The sequence below is a fragment of the Micrasema longulum genome, unplaced genomic scaffold (genome assembly GCF_059751315.1).
Source record: "Micrasema longulum isolate JH-2025_06_02 unplaced genomic scaffold, ASM5975131v1 h1tg000797l, whole genome shotgun sequence".
In the NCBI taxonomy this organism is placed as follows: domain Eukaryota; kingdom Metazoa; phylum Arthropoda; class Insecta; order Trichoptera; family Brachycentridae; genus Micrasema; species Micrasema longulum.
Genome location: NW_028277989.1, coordinates 21,591 through 30,801, shown reverse-complemented (window position 1 = coordinate 30,801; position 9,211 = coordinate 21,591). Strand labels below are relative to the sequence as shown.

The following is a 9,211-nucleotide window of genomic DNA, read 5'->3' as shown; positions in this document are numbered from 1 at the left end:
ACAATGCAAAATTGTAATGGAGCACCTTTTAATACATTTTGTACGTTGACTCTGCAAGGAATCAAACTGGGGACCTCATGCATGGCTGACGAACGCACCAACCACTATAATTCGAGGACTTATCTCCAATCGAACACTTTATTCACGATGTTTACTTAAAAGTAGCCAGAGAGTCGAAAACGCTATTCCAGGGTTTTGGTTTTATTTCACACGCCGAACTGTATTTTCCGTTCGCCTGGATTCGTAAAACAAAATAAAATAATTCAATTAATTAAATATTTAAAAAATTAGTTGTCATTATTGCGATTTATTGAAAACATATATTTATTTATTTATTCATATTTTTCGCTTACAAACTAAAATTAATAACAAAAAAAATATTGACCGCACTGGGGTTTCCCGTGCTGAGGACACTTTAATATATACTTTTTTGAGATTACATTTGAAAATACACAAAGAAGACTAACTTAAAAAACAAACATAATTAACAAATAATATTCTGACAATTTTAAAAACAAGGTATTTATGTACATCTATATATTTTTTATTACAGAAACACAATGAAAATAACAAAAACCTAACATAAGCTATACGCTTGTGGAGCAGTTGATTCAATATTGGTATGGGCGAATGAGACAATCCATTTTACTTCTACCTAGCTCCACTATCCATTTTTTATAGCATTTTTAAACATTTTCTCGTTACTAATTGTTTTAATAGATAGTGGAAGTAGGTTACAGATTTAAATTGAATAATATTCAAAATCCCTTATCTATCATATTTTATATCATATAAATATAATAAAAATTCATACAATTCTTAATAAAATTATTGACCCATACATCAGTTTAATATTTTATTTAGATTTTTCGTTCACACGTTGCGTCGATGGCTCAGTTCTCTAGAACGACAAGTCAAAAATTTGAGATTGGAAGTTATATTACCCATTGCATTAAAAAAACACTATTTTTCAATTCCACAAAAGTATAACTCAGAATTACGTGAGTTCTGACGATAACAATGTTTTATAATATTTCACCTTATAATACATAATGCTAATTAAGCACAAACAATATTTTAAAATCACCATCATCATCATTCCCTATCCGCACCTAATGGTGCATATGACACTGTATTGGTGCACTAATCGCAGCATATCTTGATCATTTTTTTGTTACATGAAGGTAAGATGATCAGTCTTACGCTTCAAGTACCAGTCCAGGAACTATGAAATATTTTAGTCTGAAAACACCCTATTAAATAAATATTTCATATTAGCCCCGTCGGGAGTCGAACCCGAGACCTCTTGCATGGTAGGCAAATGCGCTGACCATTACACCACGGGGCCGACAAATATTGTAAAGTATACAAGAAAAACTATTATTTTATTTTATTAAATTTTAACTTGGGAAACCAAAAGTTCAACATACATATTTATAGTAAACAAACAGACATAGTGTATAAACTCAGAACTTTAAATCTACATACTTTAAAAAAAAAAAAATCTCTAGTTACCCTATTTATATTTGCAGTTATTTTTATTTCAAAATTTGATTAACATTTTGAGTCTTTTTTATTTGGCATTAAATCATTAAATATTTTTGAAGCGATTACATCATATTGTTTTTTACTGAAGGGAGTTGATACAAGTGGGACAAAACAGGTATAGTTGTTCTGCATGTTTCCTTAATTTTTTTTTTATATGTATGGGCATATTTCATAATGAATGGATAAAAACATAATAAAATTTATATATCTTAAGCTTAGGTTTGATTTGTCACTTCGAAATAAGTAAACTTAACGATCTCTCAAGTTCATAACAAATTAAAGCGTTGTGTTAATTTGCGAAATAAACTTTACTCTTTAAACTCGTAATTACTGTGGGTTATTATATTTCAAGATGATGAAGACAAAACTTTAGTCAGCCATTTTTTAAACTAGTCATTTCTAGATAAAGCATTATAGAACTGAGCGATCGACATGCTGGTCGCTGGAGCGTTACAGCGGGTTGGGATAATTTTCAACCATTGGATAAAGTTCGACATTTTGAATGATTGATTTATATTGCTGTGATGCAAAATTCCTATTTATGTTGATATATTTTAACGGGAAGCACACAGCCATAAATTAGGAAAATTTGCATTGTACGGCCGTGAGTATTTGTCGACTTTTTGGTAATCGTAAATCTTTTAGCGTCAACCCCAAAAAAATACCACCCCTTCTGTTACGTGTTTTCCTAGTACCATCATCATATCCTTACACAAACATAGTGGTGGAATGGCGCTAGTCTGTGTCCGCGCGTACGAAGAACCGGGTCATGGTCCCGTGGCTAGTGTTGCGGAATCACGGATCCGAGGTGCCAGGCTCGAATCCCATTATAGCTTAATTTGTTACAACAGAGAGATTAAACATTTTAGTGAAGGGGGATCGGAAGTCTAGGCATTTATGGGGCTAATAACCTGTCATTTGCTGATTTAAGTGGCCATTTTACGCACTGTGTATACATTCACCATTGTGCCTATGTTTAAACATGCACATTTCCTCAACTCTTCCATATATATCCTATTTTACTCCTCACCTCTCTGGCCACTCCTATGCTACAAGTCATGTTAATAGGTCGTTCCGTTGAGAAGTGAAAAAAGCACAAACAGACACACTTTTGCATTTATAATATTAGTACAGATTAAAATTATTTGATGCAATTTTTCTTTTTACATTTTCTTTTATTTCTTTCTTATTTTATTTATATTTTTGAGATCTGAATTTTCACTATTTTTTTTTTCTGTAGATATTAATTGAAATTTTCGATTTACATTGTTTTATTTTTTATCTTGTTTTGATTACATTTATGAGCACATACTATTTATATGAGTATAAATGTTTTTTCCTATGTTTAAAATATATTCAAGTAAATGGCTAATCTTTAATTTTAAAAGCATTATTGTTCTCTATTTTCTTACTTTTAATAATAATATTTTTTACCATTTTATCTGGTTTTGTTGAGATTTTTCTTTTATTTCCTTTTAATTTTTTTTTTTTTTAAAGCAACAATAACAAATAATTAATGCTTATTATTATAAATACAATATTATGTCTTTACTCTTTTATTTGACTTATAATTAAAACTAATGTATGAGCACCCGATAAATAACAATTATTTTATAGTTTATCCGGACAGAATATGTTTTTTTTATTTTTATTTTTTATTTTATTGTAATACTGTGCGTATTTTATTGTCCAAATACTCTTTGAAAAAAAATGTGTTCTAGCAACACATCGCCGGTAAGGAAATGTTAATTTCTATTACATCCCTTCCTGATTTTATCAGAGGAATCGTTCAATTGGTTTGTTATGATTTAATGTGATTATAATGAGGAATACCACTGTTTTCTAATTTATTTTTTTCTATTAGCGTACTATTTAACTAAGCGAAATATATTTTGTGCGTTATTTACAAAGATATGATTTTTTCGTTTTTCGACGTCATGAAACGGTTGGCGTTCTTGCTTTCACTGACCTGACAGAATCTATGGAATATTGCTTTGATTATTTCATTTAGTTGATCGTAACTTGCTCGTTTCTATGTTATGGTTGTTTTTACGAACGTTTCGGTTTAGAAAAACCTAGAAAGTTGACATAAACTCTGGTTGAAATGTCAAATTATACAAATTATACTCTTTTTTTTCTATGATCAAAACGTTCCTTACAAGGTGCGGAGGCTTTAAAGCGGTAACCGAAAATACTACACGTAGATATAAGGAGTGACGTCATTATTTACGATTTTAAAATTAATACTATTATTAACATTTTTATTTATTTTGCGTGCGTTTTTGAGATATTTCATTCTACTCCAAATTTTTTAAATATTCACGTATACACGAAAACATTTTTAAAATTAAATTCCGGGTTGGGCTAGAACTCCTCATTATAACTGGTTTGTATTAAGCTGTATGATTCCCCAATATAAAAAAAAACAACGTAGTACTTATCTTCCTTTGGGTTCGGGTAGGGCTATAGATACGATGATTTATGTACATTATAAGGAAAAGCGGTCTGACTTTTCTTAATACAAACCTATTCCCATATTTTTTCCTTGGATTATAACACAAAAGCAGTATGTTTATTTTACAATATAGATCTTTACGATTAGTCTCTGTAGTTTTGTTTTTTTGATAAATTGTTTCTTAGAGCTAAGAGCATAGAAAAAAACATAAAATGCCCATTTTTATCTTCCGTCTTCGGACGCACAGTATACAAATATGATAAATAATAAAAAAAAAACAGAAAATTTACCATTATGGAATATTTTATTCTGGTACTTAAAAAAAAAAAGATTGGCTTAGTTTTGGGTCACAGAAAACGGAACAGCCAAACGTCGATTTTATCGATTTAGTTAAGTAAAATTAGTCCGTATTTTAGTTAGGTAAAATGGCAGCTTTCAAAAAGAACAAGGAGTGCGGTTAAGAGTAGTAGGCATCACATTCGACTGTATAAAAGCTGTCTGGAGATCGGATATTTACTCAGTGAAAAAAAATGCCGCCTCTATAATGTCTGCATAACACCTATTCTCCTCTACAAATGCGAATTGTGGTACCTCACTAGGGCCTTAAACAGTAAAATTCTGAGTTTTGAGAAAAGGTGTCTCAGAAGAATCTTAGGTGTGCGGTGGTGTGACTTTATGAAGAATGAAGTCATAAGAGAACAGACGCAGCAAGTTCTGGTGACAACTGTCGTCACGCAGAGGCGATACGCTTGGCTAGGCCATATACTGCTGATGTTATGTCAGAACTTTGAAAAAGCAAAGGAGTTGATAGCCGATAGGATGCAAAGATGCTTTTTGTGGATACCATATGCTCCAACTAGGGAGCAGACATGGAATAATAATGATGAATATTAGTCCGACGTTGTTTTTTCGCTTTTTAGTTGTAACTACTTATCCTCTTGACTGCAACGAATATCGATCGCTCAGTACGTAAAGGCAAGATGGTCGGTCTCACGCTTTAGATCCAGTACACTTACTATGAAACAGTTCAAATCGACTTCAAAAACATTTTTTTATGTGAATCAAACTGGAGACTTCAAATTGTATCAGTAAACGCTTTAGCAAGTACACCTTAAGTCGGATTTATCTCCACTCGATTTCCCTTTTCAAGGTTTTAATCTGAAAATAGACATTGAGTCGAGAACACTTATCAATTAACCAGTCTCAAACTGGGTTGGGGGGACAATAATGAGAAATAATATCTTAATCGATACATATCGAGACGGTATTAAGTGAAATCGAAATTAATAACTTGTGGTGAGTAGAACGGGCTACCGGAGTCTTCTAGAATGCAAAAAATACTAAATTAATTAAAAAAAACTACTACTTGAGGGGTACGGGGAAGGTAAAATTTAGTTTTAAGTTCTTCTTTTTCCTCGGATATTTTTTTCCTACTTTATGCAAATGTTTAATATTAACTTTTATTATGAATTGTTTTAATTTCTTTGTATTATATACTTGCTTGCTATCTTGTTTCAGTTTTAAGTACATATTATTACTTGTTACTATGTTATTATTATTACCATACCTTTATGTAAATATTATTCTGTCCCAAAATGAGTTTGTTGTAACTCTTTGGAGTTAAAAAAAATAAAAAATAATAAACGTTAAAAGTGTATATTTGTATGAAAATATAAATAAATATGCAATATTTATCATCATTCCCTTTCCGCACCTAATGGTGCATAAATCACTGCATTGGTACACCAACTGCAGCGTATCTTGTTTATTATTTTTGTAGTGCTAGTGTAGTGCCTAGACTTCCATATTCCCTTATTTAAGGTATTCTCCATCCCTGTTGTAATTTGTTAATCTTAATGACTCCCGAGGGGGGGGGGGAAATCCAGTCTTTTGTCTACAAACATTTGGACAAAATCAAATATTGTAATGAAACCAACTGGTCCAGGAAAAACTTTAAAAATTGGAAAATTGTTTTCAGGCGTTGCCTAGTATGTGAAATAATTCAGTCTGATGAATCTTTTCACACCAATAAAGGTTTCAGCTCTTTAACTTCACTAAAATCAACAAATGGAAGAATTTAAGAAATATGGATTTTCAAACAGGAAAAATGGTGAATGTTACACAATGTGTAAAGTGGCCACTTAAACCAGCCAATGACAGGTCATTAGCCCTGTAAATGCCAAGACTTCAATATTCCCTTATTTAAGGTATTCTCCATCCCTGTTGTAATTTGTTAATCTTAATGACTCCCGAGGGGTTTGAAATCCATTTTTTTGTCTACAAACATTTGGACAACCTCAAATATTGTACTTTATTCCAACTTTAAATTTTAAATTAAAGTCCGTAATCAAAATGGGGTGACTTCAAATGTTTGATGAATTTTACAAGTCAACCAAATTGACAAATGAGAGGTTCAAAATAAATTGAATGTTAATCTATTGGGTGACATAAAAACACTTCTGAGTAATTGGCAACTTTTTGCTCCATTTGATTCCAGACAATTTTATTCTCAAACACTCAAAAGAATCTATTTAGGTATTAAATGAGATTTCTTTTTGTCCCCTTTTCATTCAGTCTGTGAATTTCGTTCGGGATGCTCTCGCTCGCTCGATGTAATGATTGGGTGGATGCGTTGTGTCCCCTTCGCACACCGACAATCACCTCCCGACCCCAGTTGTCAGGTGCCAGTGTTGGGGCTTGATTTACGATGTGCAGCAGGCTTGTATTATGGCAATTAAAAAGCGGACATTGCGTTATTAAATGATAAAAGAAACGTAATAAAAATAGTCTTAAGGGATGAAAATTTTCAAAATGAAAGTTATCACGAAAATACTTTACTTAATGCAAATAAAGCTCCCGTTTTTATGATAAAAGAATTATAAAATTACTTAAAATTAATGTTAAAACATTCATATTGGCTTAATGAAGTAGACAGCATGTAAGAACAAAATAAGTCAACTACATTTTGTAGCAGATTGACTGGGTTTAAAAAATAAATAAAATTTAAAGCCAATCAACAGGCTTAAGTAAGCCTTTATAGATTGCCATTAATGAGTTAAACTTAATATAAACATTCTTAAAATCTACTAAAATTGACAAAGTGTATAATTAACAAAAAGTATATATATAAGTATAGCATAATCTAGGCGGAAATGACAAATGTGACATCGCGAGTCGAGAGAGACAACACCGCTTGCTTCTTAAATGCCTGCCTTTGCTGCAGGGACACATCGACAGTACCGTTTAGTGAGATTTCGTTCACTGTTCTGAGGTTCCTTGGCAGAGGGGAAAATAATTCGATGTTAGTTTTATAATTTCCCACAGCAAAGACAGGATTGATACGCAAGTTACGGCGAGGTACATTAAGGTTTATCTGAGCAAGGATATCATGGGCCTCTATACAGTTAGATATTGATTTGTGCAAGAATATTAAACTGTTATCTGACTGCATGAATGCTCGATTTGACTTTAATTCCTATTGGAAATTTAATTTTTTTAACTACTTCCTTGGCTGTCAGCGATTTTATCGTTATGGCTGATATTCGTACATGTCAGCAATATTTTTTTCATCAGTAATTAATGTGTTTTTACTTTAAACACAAAGATTGTTCACAAATCACGTGATTTGACGCAAATCACAAAACCTTCTCCAGAACTATTACATTTCAGGCAAATGCCAACTTTTGAAAAAAAAAACGGTTCTCAATTAGTAATACGGTTTTAAAATGTAAATGAAATATTTAACTTTGTTTGTTCCTTTTATTATAGTATTATGCTTTTTTTCAATTAATTTATTTAGTTTAAATAACATGAACATGACAAAGTGAAATTCAAGACGTACATATATAAAAAGACGAAAAATACATAAAGAGATTCTGGTCGAAATAGTAGGAGAATCTTACTCTGAAAAACCTCTTCAGATACATGGAACAAATCAACATCCTAATCGATTTTGTTCAGCATAGCAGTAGCCTTTCCAACAGGCATAACCGTCGGCAAGCTAGAATTGTACATCGGAATATGAAACAATCTATGCTGGCGCTGTCTTGGGTAATTATCAGGAACATACAAACTAATTCTCACCATAATCTCAGGATTATTGATCATACCGCGCAACAATCAATAAAAATGTGTAGTCAAATACACATTCCTGCTAGTTTCTAACTGTTGTAGCTAAGTATACCCTGGAAAAACTCGGTCGGGTAGAGCCAAGGATATTAAATAATACCCGGACTCTCTTATAATTTCTCTATCATAAGAGAGTACCTCAGTTCACGTGGCCCACAAGTCATCTAGTCACTCTCGAGTCTAATTCACATCCAGTTGTAAAGAGTTCTCAGTACGCGGGTATTTTCGAAAACTTTGGCAGTACGCAAAACGAATTCTAACATCTTCAATGTTTTACTACTGATGGTCTCTATGTGATCATGAAATGTCAGGGCGCTCACAAATTTAAAGCCCAGATCCTCAGCATTCGCAGATTTTGGTCATTCATTTAAAAGCGAAAAAATATAGTTTTTGGGCCCCATTGAAAGACGTGACCAAACATTTGGAAATATTAAACCTAGGTTTGTTTCGCTTTCCTCGTTCAGATACATTAGACATATCCGCTTGGAGAAGACGAAAATCTCCATTTGTCACCTTTAAGAGATATTTAAGGCCATCCGCAAATAACAGAAAAGACGAGCTCAAAATTACGTTTTTAATATTATTAATGAAAATAGAGAACAACAATGGACCCGGGTTACAACCTTGCGGAACACCCAATAAAGCATAGTAACACTTTGACGTAGAGTATTTATTCTCATCAATGAAAACGATTCATGCCTGCTATGTATTAATTTATTTAATCATGTATTTATTTTCTTTTTTATAAAAAATGGATGAATATCTAAGTATGTTTTTAAATTTTATTATCAATCCGAACATTAATAAAAACATTTTAAATAAATTTCCCTGTGGCAACAATCCAGTTCAAACTTTAGATATACTCAAAGTGCAATAACCATTGAATTTTTTCTTCTGAAATTTTTTTTAGGTGAACAGTGTCTTTTACTTTTATTCAATGTTGGTGTTAGCAAAAAATATTTTTAAATTGCTGGGTATATTGACAAATGGAGTGGGGTGAAAGGGCGTGTACGATGTACCTTTGTGTTTTGTTTACGTACATTCTCTTGTGTTTTCTATTGTTAATTGTTTATTCAAATA

General features: G+C 32.0%; 1 non-coding gene across 1 annotated transcript; it reads right to left on the bottom strand.

Moving 5' to 3' along the window:
* Window positions 1–1,275: 1,275 nt before the first annotated feature.
* TRNAG-ACC (transfer RNA glycine (anticodon ACC)) lies at window positions 1,276–1,348 on the bottom strand. The gene has a single exon. It is a non-coding gene; the product is annotated as a tRNA-Gly (tRNA).
* Between the last annotated feature and the right edge of the window lie 7,863 nt (window positions 1,349–9,211).